General features: G+C 48.0%; 1 protein-coding gene across 1 annotated transcript in view; it reads right to left on the reverse strand.

Moving 5' to 3' along the window:
- Positions 1–19,404, reverse strand: part of Dpysl5 (dihydropyrimidinase-like 5) — an 84,314-nt gene extending 64,910 nt beyond the window's left edge. The window contains 1 exon segment of the mRNA NM_023023.1: positions 19,286–19,404. The gene's annotated coding sequence lies outside the window, so the exon portion shown is untranslated.
- Between the last annotated feature and the right edge of the window lie 6,314 nt (positions 19,405–25,718).

The following is a 25,718-nucleotide window of genomic DNA, read 5'->3' on the forward strand; positions in this document are numbered from 1 at the left end:
CTTAGCTAAGACTGTCTGATGCTGGGAAACTGTAACACTGCAAAAGAGACAATAAATTACTTTCCATAGAAACAAATCAAACTGGCCCTGACATGTTTCCAACACGTAATCGAGGACTAACGTTTACAATGTGTAGGACCGCTTGTAAATCTTCAGAGGGACAGAAATACTCCAATCGAGAAAAGAGGGAAGAACAGGTGCAGTCAGGCTATTGGAGAGGGGAATACATACGGCTAATAAAGGAATGAAAAGATGTTCACCTTTATTAATATTCAAAGAAATGCAAATCAAGACGAGCTTACATTTTACACCTGTCGTAATGGCACAGAGGGAAAGGAGCAATGCCCAGAGTGTGTGACAAACGCTAGCTTTACAACAGGCATGGGACACACGCCCCAAACCCCAGCACTTGGGTGGCACACAGAGTGGATCTTGAGTTTGAGATCAGTCAGGGCTACATAGCAAGTTTAAGACTGTCTGAGCTTCACACACACACACACACACACACACACACACACACACACACACACACACGGTGGGGGAGGCATGCACATGCACACAAACACGTGCATCTGTGCATGCACACATACATGCACGTGTACACACACACACACACACACACACCACACACACACAACATTAAGGGGAAGGATGAGCAAGGGGGAGTAGTAGGGACAATTATGAACAAAGAAAAATGATATATAACTATGGAAGGTCATAATGAAAGCATCATTTTGAATGCTAACTAGAACATCTTAATTTTAAAAATAAAGACTGAGAACTTGGGATGTAGTCCACTGGGTAGAGTCCATGCAGAAAGCCTTGGGTTTGACCCTCAGAACTGCACATACTAGGCATGGCAGCACATGCTTTATAATACCAACGTTCAGGGGAAACGGAGGCAAGAGGGTCAGAAGTTCAAGGTCATCCTAGGCTATTTAGTGAGTTTGAGGACCATTGAGGGTGACATGGGACCCTGTCTCAAAATAATTCTCAAAAATTATATTTATGTAATATGCATAGCAAATTGGATAAAAATTATATATGGAGGCACTGTTGCAGTGGACACAGCCTCACTCCACTATTTGGTTTTGCAGGTATTCTTACAATAACATGGTTGTGAAATCAGCAGTAGCTTTGGCTAGGGCACAGTAGCACAAAACACAGGTGGTAGAAGTTTGTGCCAGGGCAAGCAAGTCTTCAGAAAGGTTATCTATTGCCTCTTGTACTCCTATTTAACTGTGAACTCGTATATCAAATGGCCTGTTGCAGTAGTTCTCAACCTGTGGGTCTCAACCTCCGGAAAACACGTATTTCTGATAGTCTTAGGATCCGAGACACCACTCAGTAGCAAAATTGCAGTTATGAAGTAGCAACAAAATACCTTATGGTTGGGGGGGTCACCATAACGTGAGGACCTGTGTTAAAGAACTGGGATGGTTGAGAACCTTGGCCTATTGGAAATGTCCACTGTGGAATCTTTCTGGACCCCTTAAGCATCATGCTCTGCCTCCACATGCTCTAGTTCCAGTGAAAGTCACCCTCACCCTGCCTGGCTCTGGGACCAAGCAACAGCAAGACCTCATCTTCAATGAAAGAATAAATGACAGAGCCATCTTGGTAAGCAGTAGCGAGTGGCCACCTCTCTCCATTGTGCTTCTTGAAACCCACACAAGTGGAATCTTCCTCCACAGCTGCAAACCTGTGAGCCAGGGAGCCAGCCTACCTGGATGCTGCCTTCCTTGAACAAATGAAGGAGGAGGTTAAGTAATAGAGTTCCAAGGCTCTTCCTAGTGTCTAAGCCTGAGAAGGAGAGCCATCTCACAGTGTTCCAGAGCCTTCCCTTCCAGACAAGGGCAGGTTATGAAGATGTGTTGAGTGTGAATGTGCTACATCAAATGAGATGAACGTGTTGTATCTTGAAAGCCAGTACAATGTTGGGTAGAGGTGTGGCTGTCTGCATGTGTAATTCACCCACACCAAACACCAGCACTTCCTCTCCTTCACTGTTACTGCCGGGAGAGATGTAGTGATGGTTAGACACTCCGATTCTTTCTTACCAATAAGTTTTCTCCCCCTTGACCTCCCAGAAGAGATGGCCAGTCTTCTTGGCGCCTGGTCCCTGGCAGCTGCTTTCTGACCCCAGGACATCCTGGACTGAGGCTAAGGACAAGTTTAGAATCCAGCACATGGAGAGTCCTGACTGGGACACCTTCTGCTAGACAAGTCCTGATTCTGCTGCAATTCTTGTCCTGACAGCCAGACCCCAGACCCCTAGTCATGTGCTGATTTCCTGGCCCTGGGTCTGGGTGTACATTTCCCCTAGTGTCTTATTTCCTGTGACGTGGCATGCACTGCCTGGTTGATGCCATTCCCTCCTGTGGGGAGGTGAAGTCTGCCTGTCTGTCTGGGGAACTTCTGTTGGTTCTCTTTCCTGATTCAGCGGCTTGCCTCCCTCCCTCCCTGCACCTAAGCAATCATCACGGCTTTCATCACCACTCTGATGACCCACCTGTTTTCATACTACGTGCTTGTCTGGGTTATCTACCAGATGTCCCCTTGTCCCCTTCCCAACACACCATCACAGGTGCTCTTCCCAGCTGTCCCCCTCCCACTGCAGGTGCTCTTCCCAGTTGTCCCCCTCCCATCACAGGTGCTCTTCCCAGCTGTCACTCCCCTCACAGGTGTTTTTCTCAGCTATTCCCCACTTCACAGGTGCTCTTCCCAGCTGTCCCCCTCCCATCACAGGTGCTCTTCCCAGCTGTCCCCCTCCCATCACAGGTGCTCTTCCCAGGAGTGAGATGCTGCTCTAGTGGCTGTCACCTGTTATCCCTTTACCCCACACCATCTATTCCAGGCCTGGCTTGTCCCAGTTGACTTTATTCTGTTGAGATAATCGAGTGATCAATTGCCATCCTGAAAGTTGACAGAATGAAATAGTTTCAAGATTAAAATATGTTCATCTCATTTACAAAACATTTTAAAAGAGATTTAACAGGATATATGTAAAATCTATACAATGAAAAGTTATAGTATTTGAACTTTAGATTCAAGAAAAATAAAAAGGAACACAACGTTTTGGGGATCATAAAGACTTTCTAGTGAGGAGTCAGTTCTCCTAGATCTACCCCATTGCAATAAAGTCCTAATGAGCTATTTGTAGGTGTTAATAAACTGACTGGGAAGGCATGCTGGTTTCAAGACTTACTATAAAGCTACAGAGCCAGACAGTGTGGTACCAGTGTGAGAACCAACAAACATGGCAAGATACAGGAGAAAGCTGAGAAAAAGATCCTCCCATGGAGGGTTGGTTGTTCTGACAAAGATGCTGAGGTACTAAAGGACGTAAACACAATCCTAGCAAAAGGTGCATCAACCTGTCAAGAGATTATAAGCTGTGCTCTCCTGGGGTCTGCTCCACAAAACAAGGAAAATTCATGATTACAGAGCACCATTCTATACATCAACAAATCCACCTCCAAAAGGCAAGCAGTCAAACTAATAAATTCTGAAGAGCTTTCTGAAAAGCCACTTCAAGTAAAAACTCTAACTGTGGAACAGAATTATTCAAGCGTAAGGTAGATAGGCCTCCAAGAGAAAAAAGAAAAAGAAAAAAACCATAAAACATCCTCAAAACATAGGGAAGAAATATTCTAGGGGAATATTCTAGAGTGCATTTAAGATGGGAGATTGTTAAAGTTGACTACCCTAATCAATACCGTGTCAAGTCTCTGTAGTCAGAACTAGGGGCTTCAGCATTTAACAAAAACAGGGATGGAGAACAGGGTGCTTGGCAATGCACTCTGACGGAAGAAATATTTCATGTCAGCGAGGAAAACGATGTATGCAACCAACAGAGGCATGACTGGCTATTTTTCGGGAAGGATATTAAATTCATCCCACCTTATAGTATACACATGGAGTCTGTGATCCATCTGGAACTTACCTGAAGGTAAAACACAAAACACTAAAAATACTAGAAGAAAATCATGAATCAACAGGCCCAACCAGGGAGCAGGGGACACTTTTTAACTGAATCTGGAATCCTAAGCCATCGAGGGCAGGGGAACCTTCTGATACTGTACCCTTTTTTTTTTTTAAACTTGATAAAGTAAAACGTACTGTGACTGCTAGTGTTAACTGTCAATTTGACAGTCTAGAGCAGTGGTCTCAGCCTTCCTAATGCTGCGACCCTTTAATACAGTCCTCACACTGTGGAGACCCCAACTGTAAAAGTATTTCATTGCTGCTTCATAACTGCAATTTTACTACTGTTCTGAATCGTAATGTAAATATCGGATACGCAGGATTATCTGATATGGAGCTCCTATGGGGGCCAAGATCCACAGGTTAAGAACCACTGGTCTAGGGTCACCTGGGAAATGGGCCTGTGGCTCCACTTCCCTGGGAAGAGACCCTGGACTGTACAAATGGAGAAAGGAAACAGCCACACATAGTCATTGCTTGCTTCTGACTGCAGCTGGGATGCACCACCTGCTTTAGGGTCCAGCCACTTTGATATCCGACCTTGAACTGTGAGCTAAAACAGTTTCTCCCTTGCTCCTTTTGTAGCAGCCACAGGAAAGGAAACTGAGACAGTGCTACAGAAATGAAGTCACTAAATAAACGGTTTAAGTGGTCTGGGTAAACATGTGCTGTCCATGTGATAGCTCTGGGCTTTTGCTTACTGATTGGAACAGCAAGTGCAAATAAGAGAAAAGGTGGGAGACAGTACACAATGGAGCTGTGGTGGTCTGAATAGGCTTGGCCCATGGGAAGTGCTTCTATTAGGAGGTGTGGCCTTGTTGGAGTGGGTGTGGCCTTGTTGGGGTGGGTGTGGCCTTGTAGGAGGAAGTGGATCACTGTGGGGTGGGCTTTGAAGTCCTATGCTCAAGCTAAGCCCAGTGAGGAAGAGGCTCCTCATGACTGCCTTCTGATCAAGATGTAGAACCTTTGGCTTTTCCACCACCATGTCTGTCTGTAGACTGGCATGCTTCCTACCATGATGATAATGGAGTGAACCTCTGAACCTGTAAGCCAGCCCCATTGAAATGTTTGCCTTTATAAGGGTTGCTTTGGTCATGGTGTCTCTTCACAGCAATGAAACCCTAAGACAGAAGTGAATCTCAATGTCCGTCCTCTGCAACAGTCAAGTGCATGGGGTGGAAGTAAAACTGAGGTGATTCCTAACGTTAGCAGGAGTTGAGAGTGTGGGCTCAGGATGAGGACAGTGCTGGTGGGGAGATGAAGTGTTGCACCTTTCTAGAAAAGTCAGGAAAGATCTCTCTCAAGATTTCTGAAAGGGGACTGCAGGGATGGCTCTGCAGTTAAGAGCACTGGCTGATCTTCCAGAGGTCCTCAGTTCAATTCCCAGGAACCACTTGGCAGCTAACAACTGTCTGCAACTCCAGTTCCAGGGAACCTGAAACCCTCAAACAATAATGCACATAAAATAAAAATAATTCTTAAAAAAATATTTCCGAAAGACCCATGGCTAACCCTAACCCTAACCCTAACCCAAACCCTAACCCTAACCCTAACCCTAACCTGCCCCTATAACTTTAAGCACAGAAACAAAGACATTGGAACCTAAAGAGACAGCGACAGACAGACATGGCCACAGCAAGGCTGCTGCTGGTCAAACTCAAACAACCGGAAGCAGATGGGATGCCCATCAGTAGGCCACAGTTAGGTAAACCGCGGTGGCCATCATCCCTTTGAATGTTATATATGTAAATAAGACCTCTACCAGACCAAGCAGTATCTTACTAAAACGGAAACCCATGGCAGGCACCTGTGACATCTACACACAGATGCAAACTGTTCATTTTCACAAATGAACAACAAGGAAGAGTGTCCACCCCTATACCTCTATGCACATACATTGACACATACACGGAGTGAACAGGGACCAACACACCCAACTGGCTACTTCAGGGAGGGCCGGTCATGTTTGGTGGGTCATAACGAGAAGGTTCATTTTTTTTAAAGAAAGAATATTACCTAGTGCTGGAGAGTTAGCTCAGTTCCTGAGCTACACACACACACACGCACACACACACATACACACACACACACACACACACACACACACACACACACACACACACACACGCACACACAGAACAAACCTCCAAAGTTAGAACGAACCCTGTGTGTGTGCGTTTGCACAGTGGGTGCATGAAAGGAGGTCATCATGCACTGCTGATGGTGCAGTGGGAGCTCACCAGCTTCCTGTTCTCTTCCTTTCTCATGATATTTTCTTACAACACGTTTGTTACATGATGACTAGGTGACCTACTCACCCTTTCCAGTCTTCTGATTTTGAGCTCGGGCCGTAGGTTTTATATGCCGTCATCCATAACATCCAAACATAGAAATGTGACCAAACATTTCTATAGGATGTTTACACATTCTCTGTATACTTTAGACATTCTCAGGCTGGCAAGATGGCTCAGTGGGAAAAGGGGCTTGCCGCCAAGGCTGACCTGAGTTCGATTCCTCAGATCCACAGGGCGGAAGAAGAGAGCCACCTACTGCAAACTGTCCTCTAACTTCCACAGGCACACAAACAGCCCTTTACCCTCACACACTAAACAAGCACATAACTACAAAATAAGTATTCTCTAGATCACTTAGAATCCCTTAATATAATTCTAACACCACCTAAGTACTTGGGAGAGTTACTAAATGATGGTGACGTGTGTATACATTGAATACAGACACGGTCTGCCGTTGGCTGAATCTCAGGATGTAGGGCTAATTACACTTAATTTCTAGTTCTCATAGCAACGCTGCATTGAACAAGGGACACGGTGTTCAGAAGGGTTAAGTGGCTTGCCCCACAGCACACACACGAATAATAAACATGGCCAGGCAAGATCTAAGTGTAAGGACACCCGTGGTGGCCTTTAATATTCTTGATGGCAGGCTTCAAATGGGTACTAAGAGGTCACCGCCTTCCAGAATCTCATGACTGCTAGCACTTCAGTCTATGGTGACTAGGGGGACAGGGGCTGTGTCATAGGCATCTCAGTGATAGTGTGGGTGCTAATACTTGCCTACCCACTTGGGTCCTTGTAAACAGACATTGACTACTACTTAGCTTTGAACACGAACACACACACACACACACACACACACACACACACACACACACACTACATTTTCCAGGCTCTGGACTTTATTTTCCATATAGGGATTTTCCTGTAGTCCATACCAAATTATAATGTGCTCTGATGACCGCAAAGTCAGCCTAAATGTAAAACAATACAAAATCATTACATCTTACCTTGGAACAAGACTCTATAGTCAGGGAGAAGCCACATGTTTCATGCTATTCGCTAGCTATTTGGAGCACAAAAGACCTAACAAAGGTTCCCAAGGGAAAGAGAAATACGTGACATTACTTTAATACAAGTCCACAGGAAATAAACATTGCATGTATGTACAGGATTTTCTTAAACATACACAGACACTAAAATAAAGAAATTTTCTGAATTTGTCTACGTATCGTCATTGGGTTTAATTCAGAGGAAAAGCAGGGTGCTGAAGGCAGTGTAGACTCAGGGCAGTGGCTGGGCATGTATAAATTAAGGTAGATGAAGCCTAGAGCTGCTCACGTCCCCACCTCTCGAGCCCACTCTTCATGCCTACCAGCCTTGGACTCTGGAAAGCAGACAGATGCCAGTAAGGAAGAGCCAAGGGAAAAAAAAGAGACAGTGTAATGGCCGTGGTCTCAACTGCCTCTAACCACTCTGGTTGTCTGCCTCCTTCTCTCTGCTGCCCAAGTCTTTCCCAGTCAAGCCAATCCCACCACTTTCTCAGACCTGTGGGCACCTCACTCCTATCCCTTTGGCTGGAGCCCTTTCTCTTCTAAACTCATTCCAACACCAGGTCAGTGAAGCCATAGGTCAGATCCCTGAAGGCAAGAAAGTTCTCTTGGTGGCAGCCCTATAGCTACGCCATGCACTGCCAGCTGCAGTCTCTACACAGAAGGAAGTTGAGCATCCTCCAGCGGCGGCCTCCACATCTGCCTCCACATTTGTTATGGTTCGGGCATGAAGTGTTCTCTGCAAGAGGCTCGCTTGGTGAAGGCTTGGACCCCAGCAATGGTTTGCTCCATGGCGGGGCTTCGGAGACATGATTGTACATCAATGACCATCGATGCATGGGTTCATAATCTGATGGCATTATTGGGATGGGGTGGAGACTGGGAGGTGGGCCTTATTGTGGGAAGAGGGTCACTGAGAGCAGGCCTTCGATGGATGCTCTTATCCTGTCCTTCCCCTATGTTCTCTGTTGCTTTGCTGAGGTGAACAGCCTCCCCTGACGTGTGTCCCTGCTGCTGCGTATTCTGTCTTACCACAGGCCTAAAGGAAATGGAGCCAGCCCACCCCGAACCATCCGAAACCGTGAGCCAAAACAAACCCTTCCTCCTTAAAGCTGAGGTTCTTAGAGGTCAGTTATGGGTTCATCATCTACTTAATGAATTCAACTGTGGGATTTGTGCCTTCTTTGTACAAAACAAGGTCCAGATATATGTCCTAGGAGCTGCCCTTTCCAGAGTGTGGCACCAAATAACTCTGGGCTTCTCCTCCCCCTCTCTTGTTTGGCTAAAGCCTAGAGACTAACACATGACAGACATGCCCACCAGAGCTGAGCCACACTCCAGCCTTAGCATGCTTGGTGGGCAACTGTTTAACAGTATGCAATTTCTCAATTGTATTTAGACTATATTAGAGCAAAAGGAACAAAAGCGAGGGGTATGTACTGTGAGCAAGAGTACAGACATTACAGTACTGTTCAGGGACAAAAACATGGGACTTCAATGGCCACAAATGCCCAAGTACTATATAGTTCTATTTGTATAAAATGCCACAAATGGACAAATCACAGGGACAGAGATGACTGAATGTTTGCCAGGGGACACAGGGACAGAGAAGCGATGCATTGTGACTTCTGTTGGGCCTAGGGTTTCTTCTTGAGCAATTGAGGATGTGGTGGTGTTTGTGCCAGTCTGTGTACACACTGAAGCCCATGGGATTGCACTCGGGCCAGCTTTATGGTATTCATATCACGTCTCCATCAAGAGAATAAGAAAGGCTTTCAGTGTGCTGTTGTGCCTCCCAGGCTTTGGGCCTTTCCTTGACTGCTTAGGGCAAACTTTACACAGTAACAGGAAAGTATGGGAGCTCCAGGCTGGTGTAGGCAAGCCAAGAAAATAGGTTCTCTGGCCGGGATGTACCTCAGTGGTAGAGTGAAGAGTAGAAGGTCGGGGGAGATCAAGAGGCATCAAGACGGAGGACTGGAATTAGTGTCAAGACTGTCCACACAGTCAGTAGGCTGAACCAGCACCAGAGTGAAGGGGGCACAGTGCTCAGAACCTGAGATCTTTCCTGGGGTTAATCCAGAGCCCATAGCAGTGGCAAAGGCACTGAGGTGCATGGATGTGACAGCTGAGTTGGCACTGAAACACACAATAAGCTGCTCGCGGCCTGGGGTGAACAGAAAGGGCCTTCTTCATCTGTGTAGTATGTGGGAAATGGCCAGGCTCCCAGGTGGGTTCTGTGGAACATGCTTGTGGAGGTGACGAGTAGGGAGGAGAGACATATCCGCCCTGGGTAGAGAGAAACATCAACGTCCACGGGCCAGATGCCACAGGGGCTTTCACAAAAGGAGGACTCAGGACACATCAAGTTCACACAAACACAGCACAGGGAGAGCAACACAGGACTGACTGGAACTCCTCCTGGGAGGGTTTGCACAGTGGAGATCTGGCCATACCACTAAACATCTAATAAATCCTTTCCGCAGCTTCACCCCAACCCTCTGTCATTACTCCCCTCCATCTTTACACATCTCAAAGCCCTCAATTTAGCACCTAGACAATACCATTGTTCCACTTGCTGAACACTTACGAAGCCGCTCTGGCTCTGAGTACCTCATGCCATTAGCCCCTCAACAAACCTATGAAGATGATGTTAATGATCCCTTAGTTCAGAAAGAAACAGGCTCAGGGGAATGAATCGGCATGCTCATCTCTCTTCCCCATGGGCTAGCACCATCCTAGGGATCAGCGCCTGTCATAGGCACTCGGCAGTCCTGAGAGAGGACGCTCAAGTCCATCTCACACACAGAGCCAAGGTCTTATTGAGCTGCCTGGTTCCGAAGCTCACGAGGCTGTGCCAGCATTCACTCGGGCTCCCGACCATGGCACTGTGGTCACTGTGAGTGTAACTAAAGCCCCCAAGTTGTCTCATCTCTCCACAACGTGGAGATCCTTTCTCTCACAGTGGCCAATTCTAGGCACTATCTGCCAGCAGGAGATAGTATCATTAGATAGAACTTATTGATTAAAATCAGCTTCTACTTTGCCTGCCAAATCTTTTCTTAAGACTTATTTTGTTTCATGTATGAGTACACTGTAGCTGTCTTCAGACACACCATAGGAGGAATTGGATCCCATTACAGATGGTTGTGAGCCATGTGGTTGCTGGGAATTGAACTCAGGACCTCTGGAAGAGCAGTCAGTGCTCTTAATTGCTGAGACATCTCTCGAGCCCACCTTCCAAATTCTTATGGCAGGTCCTGACTGATTACCTCAAATGAGTTCTTAAAATTGTATTATTTATCTTTATATGGATATGTATATGGATGTGTTCCCTGCATGTTTATCTGTGTACTACATGTATGCAGTGCCTGTGAAGGCCAGAAGAAAGCATAGATCTCCTAGAACTGGAGTTAGAGACGGGTGTGGGCTGCCATGTGGGTCTATGAATTGAACTTCGGTCCCCTGGTAGAGCGACAAGTGCTCTTAACCACTGAGCCATCTCTCTAACTCCACCTCAGACAACTTTATGTAAACTTTCTCTCAGACTCTTTAATGGCCAACTTGCCGATTAGGTTGACCAGGACACATTCTCTGGGGAGATGGCTCAGTGTTAGAGCTGGTTCGCACCCTTCAGCATTAGAGATTCGAAAGGACAAATCTCTGGGGCTGGGGATTTAGCTCAGTGGTAGAGCGCTTACCTAGGAAGCGCAAGGCCCTGGGTTCGGTCCCCAGCTCCGAAAAAAAAAAGAACCAAAAAAAAAAAAAAAAAAAAAAAAAAGAAAGGACAAATCTCTAATCAGATCCATGGATTCAAGTCAAGAATCTAACAAGAACTTATAGCTTCTCTTTTTTAAGAATCATTGCTAGACCCAGTGGCACGCACCTTTAATCCCAGCACTTGGGAGGCAGAGGCAGGTGAAGCTCTGAGTTCAAGGCCAGCCTGGTCTACACAGAGAGTTCCAGACCAGCCAGGGCTACATAGTAATGCCTTACTTTAAAATAAAAACAGAAAGAAAACCCCTCTCAGTTACTATGGATGAAACTATACTCCCCCTGCATGTGCGTGCACGCGCGCGCGCACACACACACACACACATATGAGAGAGACAGAGAGAGAGACAGAGAGAGAGAGAGACAGAGAGACATACCCCACAATTTTAAAAGTTGGTTTTTTTTTTTTTTTAAAAGTCAGGACTGCCTGATTACCTTGGAAGAACGGTTAGTTACTGGATGCAGGCACAAGGGGGGGGGGATGTTGAATATTTGGTCATGTGCTCCTTTGAAGACAATTATCTGCTTATCCTGCAAAGAAGTAATCAAACTATACATTTAAGTGCTTTTTCTGAGCATTAGGTTTCACTAAAAAGTAGTGTGTGTGTTTGTGTGTATGTGTGCATATGTGTGTGTTTGGGTTCGTGTGTGTGTGTGTGTGTGCCTGGAAGTGCAGCTCAGTGGTAGAGCGCTTGCCTAGTATGCACAGCCCCTGGGCTCAATCCCTGGCATCAAAATATCTACAAACAGGGGTTGGGGATTTGGCTCAGTGGTAGAGCGCTTGCCTAGCAAGCATAAGGCCCTGGGTTCGGTTCCCAGCTGAAAAAAAAAAATCTACAAACATAAGCAAGCATACATATGTATTTTTTCTTCTTTGATATTTATTGAGGGGCACATGCTTGACAAGGAATGACCACGTGAGTCCCAGAGATTGAAATTAGGTCCTTCAGCTTGGCAGCAAGTGCCTTGACCTACAGGCCATCTCAACGGACCACAAACTATTTTGTGGGGAGTACTAGGACTCGAACCAGAGCCTTGTGTACTCTACCGTTGAGCTATAATCCCAGCCCTGACTGATGTATTTTAAATGTGCCCTTAGCCACTCTACCTATTTCTCCCAAGTCACCATTTATGCATATGCTTTGCCACTTGGGAGCTCGGCAAACTTAAGCCAGTCCGAGTAACTTCACCAAGATGGGGAGGATCCTGCACGTGCTAGAAATAAGTTATTTGATTTTAAAATCCGAGGTGGCATTTGGGTTGTCAACCCTCGAGGATGGAAATCTGAATTAGTAAAAAGAGAAAGGAGGGCAGCGTCTGAATCAACAGCGGGCCTTGCTCTGCAGAAGGACAAAGGGAAACACATGACCAGACAAAGGGGGAGAATAAAGACCCCAGGCTTGAGAAATTCCTGCAAGTCTTGGCGGATCTGAAATCAACAAAGGGACAGACTGGAAACGGACCCTGGTGGGACACAAAGGTGGTGCGATTGAGTGCTGGGTACTGCCAATATGTGGGATACACACAACACACAGACACACACAGACACACACACACAGATCCATATACATACATACAGAGATGCATACACACACACACACACACACACACACAGAAAGATACATACACACACAAACACACACACACAGTTGAGGCAGTGGCAGCCCTGGAACACTGTGCCAAAGCAATGACACTGGACAGATGTCAGGGGGCGGGAAGTGACAAAGCCCAATTCAGAATGCAGAATGCTCTCTTCTCCTCCCTGAGAGAAACTGGCCATTCACAAAACCTTAACTTCATTTAGCTCAAATGATTGCAAATTTAAACAAAGAGCCAGAGGTCTCAGTGGCTGGAAAGATTCCAAGAAACAATGCCTAAATCGGTCAGCCAGTTGCTCATCAGTGTTAGCCGAGCAGTGCTTAACTCTGACCAGTACTTTGCGCTGAAGATACACGGATGAGAAAAGGGGAACAAACTCCACTCTAAACATGGTGAAGTGCAGTTCTGAGCACTCTCAGGGCCTGCCATTCAATTAACTATGTTTATCTAGGTTTTCTTTAAAAATCTATTTTATTTATGTGTGTGTACATTTGGATGTTCCTGGAGGCCAAGCCAGGGCATTCGATTCCCTGAAGCTGGAGTTGGTATGTAGTTAGTTGTACGTGGCCCAGTGTGGGTGCTGAGACCCGGTCCTGCCCTCTGCAAGAGCCATGAGTAATTTTAATCACCAGCTATCCCTGTAGGCTCTATTGTTTTTGAGACAAGCTCTCATGTAGCTGAGGCTAGCCCTGAATTGGACACACCACTTACTCCTGATTCTTCTAGCGACCAAGTGCTGAGATTACGGGTCTTGTCACGGTACCTGTGAGAATTCTTAGTTTAATATAAACCGTATACCCAGAGGGTCAGATTTGTGCCACCACACTTAGGTCCCATGTCCAAGAATTGAGTTCATCACCTAAGTTGCCCAGAACAGATGCCGAGGATGCAGTTAACATCTGCCGTTCGCTGGCTGTACGCAAAGGAGACGTTACCCAATAACTTGAACAACAACACTCATCTAACCAGGTGAATAAAGAAAAAACCAGGCTGACGTCCCTGAGGAAAAACAAGAAGCAACTTTAGCTTATGACTGAACTGCTGGCTCCAGCCTATATTCCTAACCCACCAGGCCACCCTGCAAATGACCGATGTTGACAACTCACAAGCCACCTGATTACACAAGTTTTAAACAGACTCCTGAGGTTTGAGCAAAGACGGCCACTTCCCTCTCTGGGTGAGCGATCCTTTTCTGTTTTTGTGGCCTCACTGTAAGCTGGGGATAATCAAAGAATCTACTGCTGTATGGAGAAAATGCTTTGAACATGTTTGGGACGTTAACAGTTCTGTGAGATCTGTATTTCTTTATGTGGTGTGTGCCTGTGCGTGTGTGTACATGTTTGTGTGATGTGAACACATATTCTTTGGGTGGATACGCATGTGTGTGGGGTTCAGTGCCAAGTACCTTCCTCAATGGCTTTCTACCTTATTTTCTGAGACAGAGTTCTACTGAACCTGGAGCTCACCGATTGAGGCTTGGTGGCCAGTGACTCAGGAGTCAACCTGTCTCCGCCTCCCCAGGTTACCAACTACATCCAGCTTTTACATGGATCCAAAATAAGGTCTTCATGCCTGCCCAGCAAGCACTTTACCAACCGAGCCATCTCCCTGGCCACAGGATCTTAGCCTCCAGTGTTCTACCATTAACTAGGCACAACCAGTCATCCCACCTCCCACACAGACTTAGCCTGAGGACATCGGCCCTCACCAAAGCCAGGCTTCAGGTACTCGATTGCCCACTTCGGATGGTATGTATGAGACAGCAGGCTAACCCCATATATAAGCTTCATTTGGGTTCACCAAACCTGGGATCAGTGCACTTCTGGAACATTCCTGAACTCTCCAAGTTCTCAGCTGCTCAAAGCAGCTGCGTGTTACAGACATACTATTCCTACTATTTGCAAGGGTGGAGCTTCAGAAAGGAGTCCTAACCACAATCTGTGATCCCACTAGTGAAACGAGCCTGTTCTAAGGAGTCAGACCAAATAGGGGTTCAAATGCTGCCTTGTGGGCACAGATTATGGGGGAGAGCATTACAGTGATGGCAGTGACATCATTTTTGTAGGCTACGTATTCCGTGCCAGACACTGCCTTCCGGTCTACACACCCACTAAATCCCCTCATCCTCTGGTAAACACTGTACACCCATCTACACTTAAAGTATCTGAAAGACACCTAAGGTGACAGGTAGGAAGCAGCTAGGGTCTGTTCTCTCCACCATGACACTATCGCTGAGCCTGGATTAGAAGAACAGGCCTCTGTGAAAGGAGTTAAAAAAACAAACTACTGCCAGACCTTCAGGCCCTAGTGCTGCTAAGGGTCGGCCAACTTATTTCAAATAAACAAGCTTCAAGGACCGAGAAGGAACGGATTCTAAACATACCTTCCTGAATTTGTTTCACTAAATCGACAGCAGCTTTCATACATACACACACAGCAAATTCATAAAATTCATGCCTTAGCATTTCAACCTTTGCCTTCCTGTAAAACCTTTCGAAGCAATCTTAATGAATTCTTATTTGCTCACTAGCAGTGCAGTAAATCAAATATCCGCTCTCTTAAAAAAAATAATGAGACTCCAGTATTCTTATTCTCATTCATTCTCTCTCTCTCTCTCTCTCTCTCTCTCTCTCTCTCTCTCTCTCTCTCTCTCTCTCCCCTGGCATTAACTTCTTTTTGACAGTATCTCACACTGACAGGGTGTGCTCTGGATGATTTCCCTGGATCTCCACACTCACTATTTTCTGAAACAGTGGTTTACAGAGAAAGAGAAAAGGTACCAGATCCTATCAGAACCTTGGAGGTTATCTTTATATGAAAAACAGAGTCTGGGCCTCCAATCATCAATCAGTCTCACTTCCTACTTGCCGTCCTCTACAGCTTTTCTAAGAGCTTCTTCAATATCCCTGAGAACAGTTTGCCTTCGACTCAGGGACTTGCCCATGGCTCAGAGGCTTTAAATGCTGATGAGAGGAGCTGGGGACAGGGCAAACTGAGGAGGCAGGAGGGTAGGCAGAGGTGAACGGAACCCACATGAAGGCTACTCCAGGTTTCCAAAGCTAATTTTGGCCAGCTGTGTAAATCCGTGAAACCAGAAGCACGCAGCCTGTGGGGATCAAGCAACTACACAGACCAATGCCAGAGTCACCTAGAGGCCATGCTAAAAACCCCCTGGGGTTCCTAGGCCAGGTACAAAATTGGGTAATTAGCTGAGGTCTCTGGGTTTGTGAAAATGAGAATTAAGAATGGCACCCGAGGAGGCCTTTTCTGGGGTCACTACACACATGCCTCTGTTCTTCCTGGGTTCTATTTTCTGGGGTTTTCATAGGAGCAGCTGAGAGATGGGGGTGCTGCTTTCTTTCACTCTTTCTTGTAGAAGCCAGCTGAACACACTGACACCCCTCATCCACTGACTCCTCCTCCCTGAGGACTGTGCTGCATGTTCTCAGAGCACTTCCAGAGGATCAAAACCTTCTTGAAAAATCCACAGGATGGGCCAATATGGTGACGTGGGCTTATAATTTTTGACACTAGAGAGCCTGAGGAAGAACTGCTGCAAGTTTGAAGCCAGTTTCAACTAAACTGCCTCAGACGCCCAAACGTACCTCAGCCGAGAGGTACTTACTGACACACTCCTTTAATCCCAGCTCTCTGGAGGCAGAGGCAGGTGGATCTCTGTGAGTTTGCGGCCAGCCTGGTCTACAGGGTGAATTTCAGGACAGCCAGGACAACACAGAAAAGCACTGTCTCAAAACAAACAAACAAACCAAAACCAAACAAACCCAAACTTCATAGCTTTATTACCCAATCCTTTTGGGAAAAGGAAAAGGAAAAGAAGAAGAAGAGGAGGAGGAGAAAGAAGAGGAGGAGGAGGAAGAAAGTGAGGAGGAGGAAGAAAGTATTTCTTTCCCAAGAAAAGCTCTACATTGTCAGATTTGTGGTTTTGCAATGTTGGAATTCTAGTTTTCATATACCTGGATGAACCTATTCAGGCAGAAATACATGGGGATATATACAGACATGCATGTCTGTGTGTTTTGTTTAAGGTTTGGTAAGACTGTAGTTAAACACATCTCTGAGCAGCATTGCAGCTGGTCTTTGGAGACTAGTTTTGTAAGTTCCAAGGAGCACCTTCTCAAATCACCACCTTTTAAAACCAATAATCTCTCAATTACCCATTTCAAGTCAGGTCCTTAAAGAAGCGGTCCTCAGGCAGATGACCCACCTCCCCGCCCCACCCCCACCCCCACCCCCACCCCCACCCCCACCCCCTGCAATGCCCAGCAGTCATACAATACTTTAATGCAATCAGCTCATCAGTTAACTTGACTGCAAACCTAAATAATGTCAGTTCTCTATTTTGACATTTAGTCTTTCACTTCTGCCGTAAAAAATCACGTCTGATTTGCTTATCTTTTGCAAATCATCGATAATCGATCTTTATTGCCAAGATTCACCTCTAATCTATCAGTCACACAATCAATTATTGCCAAAAAAAATAAAAATAAAAAAAAAACAAAACAAGAATTAACCGCTTTTTGCTGTTCGCTTGTCGGGGCGCTGCAGCTGAAATGCAAGGTGCTTAGACACTCAGTAACAGAGAGGGCGTTTAGACTGGGTATTTACTCTGCTCATCAGCTTTCTTATGGGCAAGCAGCCACCACCCAAATCATAATTAGTCCACTTTAGGCCAGCAGATGAGATGAATGAAGGCAAAGGATGCCCCTCTGCTTGGGTGTGGTCACCGGCAAACGGAAGCTCTGAATCCCTGGTTGCAAGTTCTAAAACCAAGAGCCGCACCCTTGCCGAGTAATCAGGACCACTAAAGCTTCTCCACAATTTACCCCAAACCTCACCAGCCCCGAGGGCTCATTCAAGAAGCATAGCAGTTACTAGACTTGGGCTCAGGCGGTCTAGGCAGACAAAGCCTGCTTTGCACCGCGGCGACCTTCGGCCTCTGGGACTTGCATCCTGTCGTGCTGCTCCGCGCTACTATCTAAACTCGTCCACTGCGTGCGGAGGACAAGAGGCGCTGCAGCCTGCGACACCAGAGGCTGGGGGAGGCGGCTGTCCCCGGGCTCCACAGCCTGGGGGAAACATGGGACTCCCACTCGGAATTCCCAGGGGTGCCAAGTGCCCTAAGGCAAATCCCAAAAACAGCACGTGCTCTGAGGTTTCTCGGCGAGCGTTTTTTGCACCAGTACACCTCACACTTGAATTCTGGGGCGGGGGTGGGAGGGTTGCTTCGACGGCGGGCAGACAGTACCATGCAGGCTATTGTTCTCAGGGTCTCAGGGGCAGGAGACACCCCCCCCCCCAATCCGCCTCCCGGGCAGCATCTGCCGCTGGGCAAAGCCTTTCAGCTCCGCGCGAACAGGGCGTGCCGGGGGGGCGCTGCGGATTATCATAAAATCCTAAACGAGTCCCCTTCGGTTGTTCTAAGCTTAGAAACAAAGCTCCTAGACGAGCCAGCCCAGCCCTGTCGGGGACCCGCCACCCGAGCTCCCTGGCCCAATCCAAGGACCACGCCCAGTCAGAGTCTTAGGCCGAACAGCGACTGGCCTAGAGCTGGAGTCTTTCAGGCGAAGATTCGCCCCTCCTGCCCTACCCGCTTCATGAGGAGGACCCCTCCCCATGTCTGTCTACTCTCCTCAAACCCCAGAGGTCTCCACCCTCCCTTCATCTCCCCTCCCCTCTTCATTCTTCAGAGCAGCCTCGCCTCGGCGCCACCTGCGCGAAGCTTCAGACCCGCCTCCCACCCAATTCTCAATCCTTCTCAAACCTCCTCCCCTAGATTCGATCACCTGTCCCCACCCATCTCCCGGTTTCGGCTCAAATCCAGGCCTCTACCCCGGTTTGTCCCAGCCAGCTACCCAGGCCCGGGGCGTCGATGTCCCTCACTCGCCGAGATCGAAGCTGCGTGGCAGACTTGGCGACAGGGCTCCAGCGGAGAGACCTAGCGCCGCGCCGCTAGGGGCTGGGCAGATGCAAGAGGCCTTTGTGGTTTCAGCAGGTGCCTCAAGGGCCTCCGCTCTGCTTAGGGACAGAGGATACAGATGGTCGGGCTTTGGACCACGTTAGGCAGATATCAAGCCCGAGGCGAAAGAAAGCAAGGACAGTAAATCTAGGCAGTGGGTGGGAACCAGGGACAGCGGCGATCCAGGGACGTAGAAGAGGGCAGGTCCGGCCACCAGAGAAAATGCCCCTCACACATTCCCACCTTTTAGCCATTTACTGCACGTCGATCAGCTACGGCGGCGCGACTACTGGGTGCTAGGCGTGAACCCCTTCAACTTGGTCGCCTCCTTACTCTAGTTATTTGGAAATCTCCCCAGCACACACTAAACGCCTTAGGCGTCGCAAGGCGCCAAGCCCAGCCCCGTGGGCGTACAAAGACCCTGACTTGGCGCCCCACCTTAGTCCGGATCTCCCCGAATCCTAAACATCTCTTTCAGCAGCTGGGGGAGCCTAGGCGCATCCCAATTCCCTCCCTTTTGTGCGCCTCAGGAAGAAACTGAAAGAGGGGTGGATGCTTCAGCCTGGGAAGATCAAGCCCACCACCCTCCCCTCGCCATCACCCACTCCTCCAGGATGCTGCGATTGTGCGGGTCCGTCGGTCGGTCTCTGGGTCTCGCCGCGGCGCGGTAGCTGCGGGTGCACGGGGCGGGAGCCGCTGCTAGCGCGCTCTCTCGGTGGCTGCCTTGCGCGCCCGGAGCTGGAGTCCCGAGTGGCGAGCGGGGGTGGGGACGCGGGGTGGGGGCTGGGAGCCGCCTGGGCCAATCACGGATCCGAGGGCTCCGCCCCAGTGCTCGCCACCTCGCGCTAGCAGGTTAGGCGGAGGCGGGACCAGCAGCGCCCCGCATCCTCCGCGCGGCCGCCGCCTTTGGGACTACAAATCCCGACAGTCCTTGTTGCAGGCCCGGGGTCCAAGAGGGGACAGAGGGCATGGCCCCAGAACCTCGACAACCCCCAGCTCTCTAAGCGCCATTCTCAGCGTTCCTTTCTGGTCCCATGGTAACTAGCGACATTTCACAAAGGCCCGGCTCTGTGGCGGTATGGCTCGAGTCCCCTGGGAGGGTATGAGGCGGCTCCGGAGGACACATCGCATCCCCTCCCTCTGCAAGACCCCACCCGCAGGGGCTGAAACAATGCGGTGGCGGGGTCTCTCCGAGGCTGCGGGTCCCCACTTGCGCCATCGGGTTAACGACCTACCGAGTCTGAGACTGACGGGATTGCAGACTGTAAAGGGCGAGGGTGGTCAGTACAGGAAAACTGTTCTCATAGACCAAGGGGACGGGCACTCTGGGCGCCTCAGTTCCGCACCTGCCTTCCCTTGAGGTTTGGGAACCACTGTTTTGTCCAGCGCAGCGCTTGGACGTCTATATCCAGCCCAGATCCTATCCTATTTTTGACATCTCCTTTAAAAGCTAGTGAAACCTCTGGAAAGTGTGTGTGTGTGTGTGTGTGTGTGTGTGTGTGTTAAACTCAGTTCACATCAGCATCTCTCCATCTTTATTTCCTGGTTGCTGTTGTTTTGACTGTCTTGTTATGTAGCCTCTGCTAGCCTAGAACTTGCAGTGAACCCCCTGCCTCTGTCTCCCGAGTGGTGGGATTTCAGATGTACACCGCCGCGCCTGGTCCAGTTTCACCTTTTTTAGTACACACTTGACTTAACCACAAATAATCATGTAAATGGAGCCGGAGGACAGTCCTTTTTCCTTAACTAATCTACGGCTCAAGCCTTTCCCTGAGACTAACACAGGTCAGTCTATCATTATTGTGACAGTTTAAGTACGGCTTCAGAATTTGCCTCTCCTCACTTGACGTCACCCCAACGGTGTTGCAAACCCCGTGTTGAAATGCAACATCAATACTGCCCCCTCCCCCACTACCCTGGATTCCTGGGGATCTCCAACTGCTGTTGAAGAAGCCAGTTCTTTTCAGGGCTTCCCTCAGCTCCGGGGGTGGGGATGGGGTGTGAGTACCTTGGCTGCTTTCCTGAAGTGCTTTTCTCTAAGGCTATTTTCAAAGAAAATCGTGTTTTACAATCGTGTTTCGGGTGGAGGGAGCGGGATCCTCTGAATTTTAACCAAATGTACACCCAACTGCCCGTTAGAGGACCTCCAGTCTCCAAAGTGTGGGTCCCATTGGGCCATGTGCTCCGCGATCCATTCTGGATGCGTTTAGGGTCACACAGGCGTGCACCTAGGGGATGCAGGGTTACTCCATTTGGTCTCCAACTCTAAGAGGGGAAATTTTTTTCTGGTAGTGAGCAAGGAACTTAGGGCCATCTTCAAAACACCACTAATACTAGAGTGCTGTGTGTGTGTGTGTGTGTGTGAGAGAGAGAGAGAGAGAGAGAGAGAGAGAGAGAGAGAGAGAGAGAGAGAGAGATATGCTTCAGTTTAAGGCCCTGTCTAGTCTTCCAGACTGTCGAGGGAAATTTTTGCAAAATGCATCGCGCCCCTCTGGAAGATGTAATGAAACACCTAGCTAGCTCTGAGCAACAAGGGCCTCTGATCATCAACTTTTGCCTAGGGCGGAGGGAGCCCTCTAGTGGCCGGAAGAGTTTTCTGCAGTTTTTAGTTGTGTTCTTGTTCGAATGTTTTTGCTTTCTCCAGCCTGCATACATTCGTCCGCTTGCTAGTTACATGCATCACTGATAAAAAATCCTACCAAAGCCCGAGGTTTCAGGCACCCTCAATACTTGATTTTTAGATTTCTTTTTAAATTTAGAACTTAGAATCTCCTATATCTGGTTTGGAATCCTTGTTCTTGTCATATGAGGTTTCTTGACATTGGCAAAGGAGCCCATCCTGAGCCTTCGCTTCTTCAAAAACCTCCCGCTAGCAGCATGCATTACATATCGAAATTCATATAAAAGTCAATGCCTGGGGTTGGGGATTTAGCTCAGTGGTAGAGCGCTTGCCTAGGAAGCGCAAGGCCCTGGGTTCGGTCCCCAGCTCCAAAAAAAAAAAAAGAAGCGGGAAAAAAAAAAAGTCAATGCCCACTGCCTAGCATATATAGTGCACACTCACAGGTGTAACTATTGTTAATTTATTCCAAGTTGTAGAACAATGGGAAGGCTATAACCAATATATGACACTGTAAGAATAGCCACAGAAGGGGTTGGGGATTTAGCTCATTGGTAGAGCGCTTGCCTAGCAAGCGCAAGGCCCTGGGTTTGGTCCCCAGCTCCGAAAAAAAGAAAAAAGAAAAAAAATAATAGCCACAGAAGTCTATTTGGTGTGACTTGCTCTAAAGCTTGTTTACAAGGGCAGATAAAAGCAGAGGAAACCAGAAGAAGCGTGGAAGTCAAGACCTTCATGAATGGAGGTGGTGGAAAGAGAGGAGACTGGGCAGAGTTAGGGGCCAGACCCCGCAGATCCCAAGGCTACTGGGTGTAAAAAGTCCTCATACACTAGGTTTGAAATACCCTTAACAAACAAGAATAAGGAACCCATTGGGGGCTTTCTAGAACTCCGGCTATAAGCACGGTCAGTTAGATCATCTACAACATACCACTCGATCCTGACGGCTTTAGCCAGCAGGTAACCGTACTCATTCCTTACCAATTCATCTCACTCTGGGGTGCCCAGAAGGTCACCCTCACTGTTCCGAGGAGCAGAAGCAGAATTCTAAAGGCCATCTACTTGACACGAAACCAACCTTTCCTGCCTCTGCTTGCTGCTCCTGTTCCAGGAGGCCCCCTCTCCAGAGTAAATGGTAAATGACTCCTGGATGGCTTATTGACATCCACTGGCTCCAGACTCTCTCTCCCCTTCCATTTCAACAGTTCCTCCCCTGGTTCCTTCAGGGAAATGGATTCTCCAGGATACCTAGAAGCTCTGTGTTAAGTAAGATCCCTCTTCCTCTGAGGGGGGAGGGGCATGGTGGCATACAGCTTTAATCCCAGCACTGAGGAAGCAGAGGGAGGAGGATCTCTGTGAGTTCAAAGCCGGCCTGGTCTATAGCTTCAGGACAGCCAGCACTACACAGAAACACTGCCTCGGTTCTCACCTCCCGAGAAAGTTTCTTCAACAGCCTTCTCTTTTCATCTTCTTCTCTCCCCACATTTCTCGGCAACAACCCTATATGGACAACACCTTGAGCTCTATTTAGTCATTAAAATAACTGTGAGCGGAGAGTCAAACCTGTGTGTATCTAGGTCAGTGTCACAGAGCCAGAGCCAAAACAGGGACAAGAAAGCAGAAAAAATGGATACTGGGAGAGGAAGAACACGCACAGAAAGCATGAAAGAAATCTAAAGATTTGCAGGGATGGGGTTTCGGGAGTGTCAAGGGCTGAGCTCTTGCCTAGAATGTGTGAGGTCCTGCACTCAGTCACCAGTATAAACAAGCACACAGCAAACAAAGAGACAATCAGTTACAAACACAGGCGTAGTGGGACACCAGACCCAGGCCACACAGCCTGACACAGGATCCAGAGGGGGCTGGAGATGGGTGAAAACAGCAAACTTAGTTCTAGTATGACATCACTGTCTGAAATGCCGAGGAACACTCCAGAAATTAAAAGCCATTCCTCCTGGCCTTTGGCAAGATTTTCTTTATTGTATTTGTTTTTTAGTTTCAATCTTTTCCAATCAGACTGTTCACAGCCCGAATCCTAGAAGAAGCGTGGGGCGATTCTCGCTGCTCTGGTCCCGTATTTGAAATCCACTACTTTAAACTCGCATTTGCTTCACGCACACAGAGATTCTTAAAGCCAGAAGGAACCCAGAAATCACTGAGCCTCACTCTGCCAACATTACACAGGACAATGAAGCTTCGTTTAACAATCTTTTCTCCATCAACCAAGTTCACTTGCATATAGCAAGAATAATAGCGAGGGAGAGAGAGCAACTCCTACAGTCGCCTCAGAGAACAAGGGCGGAAGAGATCTTTAATCATCTTTGTATCCTGCACCTGTCACACCCCACAGCACACTGGCTCATTAATCACCCCTGCCCCACAAGTTGCTGAGAACATTAAAAAGAAGCCCACACTTTGCTCCTAAGTCAAGGTATTTGCAAATTTTTATTGTCTTTTTTAAGCGTGAAAGAATGTATTACTACCTGATTAGTTTAACACCCTACCGTGGTTAATCTTCACTGTCAATTGGAATGCATTCGGAGTCACTGGAAACACATCTGGGGAGCCCCTGAGAGAGTTTCCAGAAAGATTTAACTGAGGAGGGAAGACCTGTCTTGAATGCGGGTGGTGCCATTTCATGGGCCAGAAAAAGGCGAAAAAAACTTTTCAGGAATATATCTCTCTTTCCTGACTGTGAATGCACTGTGGATGCAGTGTAGACACAGTGTGGACACAGTGGATGTAGTTTGGATTCAGTGTGGACTCAGTGTGGATGCAGTGTGGACACAGTATGGACTCAGTGTGGATGCAGTGTGGACTCAGTGTGGATGCAGTGTGGACACAGTGTGGATGCAGTGTGAAGGCTGTATGAATGCAGTGTGGACACAGTGTGGACACAGTGTGGACACAGTGTGGATGCAGTGTGGACACAGTGTGGATGCAGTGTGAAGGCTATATGAATGCAGTGTGGATGCAGTGTGGACGCAGTGTGGATGCAGTGTGGACACAGTATGGACTCAGTGTGGATGCAGTGTGGACACAGTGGATGCAGTGTGGACGCAGTGTGAATGCTGTTTGAATGCAGTGTGGATGCAGTGTGAATGCTGTTTGAATGCAGTATGGATTCAGTGTGAAGTCTGTATGAATGCAGTATAGATACAGTATGGACACAGTTGACACAGTGTGGATGCAGTGTGAATGCTGTTTGAATGCAGTGTGGATGCAGTGTGAATGCTGTTTGAATGCAGTATGGATTCAGTGTGAAGTCTGTATGAATGCAGTATAGATACAGTATGGACACAGTTGACACAGTGTGGATGCAGTGTGAATGCTGTTTGAATGCAGTGTGGATGCAGTGTGGATGCAGTGTGACTGCTGTATGAATGCAGTGCGGATGCAGTGTGAATGCTGTTTGAATGCAGTATGGATGCAGTGTGAAGGCTATATGAATGCAGTGTGGATGCAGTGTGAAGGCTGTATGAATGCAGTGTGGATGCAATGTGGATGCAGTGTGGGCACAGTTGACACAGTGTGGATGCAGCGTGACTAGTTGTCTGATACTCTTTTTGCAGCAGGAGCTGGTCTTGCTGCCTTGCTTTCCCTCCTGATGAACTGCATCTCCTCAAACAAGAGCCCAAATAAACCCTTCCTTCCTTCCAGTGTGGGTGTTAGGTATTTTGACAGAGCAATGACAACAGTAATAAAGATATACTCTTGGGCCGGAGTGCTCAGAGGTTAAGAGCACTGACTGCTCTTTCAGAGGTCCTGAGTTCAATTCCCAGCAACCACATGGTGGCTCACAACCCTCTGTAATGGGATGCAGTCCAGTATTGGTTTGTGCAGCTTGGCCTGGGGGAAGAGTATGTCTCCCTTGACTCAGAGCTGCCTTCCAGGCAGAGGCTGATGGGAGAGTCACACTTGGCTCTCCTGTCAAGGATGCCGTTGACCTTGCTCTGTCCTGAAATATTCAAAGTCATATTAGCTAACACAGGAGCCCTTCTGTATGTTTAATTGAAAATGGATTCTTCTCTCATACAATGCATCCTGACCAGGTTTCCCCTCCCTCCACTCCTCCCAACCTTCCCCCATCTCTACTTTCCCCCAGATCCACTCCCCCTCTGTTTCCCTTCAGAAAGGAGCTGGTGCCCAAGAGAGGGTAACCGAACACAACAAAGCAGGATACAACAGCACAAAGGCAAAAGTTCCATATGGAGGCTGGGCAAGGCAACACAACAGGAGTAGAGACACACCTACTCCCACAAAAACACCAAGCTAACAGCCATAATGGATCCAGGCGGGCCGGTGTTTGCCACATCAGTCTTTGTGAGCCCATTTGACCCCTGCTTAGTGGATGCAGTGGGCCAAGTTCTCCTGGTGACCTCCATCCCTGACTCCTACATCTTTCCTCCCCGTCTTCACGGGGT

Source organism: Rattus norvegicus, chromosome 6 (genome assembly GCF_036323735.1).
Source record: "Rattus norvegicus strain BN/NHsdMcwi chromosome 6, GRCr8, whole genome shotgun sequence".
Taxonomy (NCBI): Eukaryota; Metazoa; Chordata; class Mammalia; order Rodentia; family Muridae; genus Rattus; species Rattus norvegicus.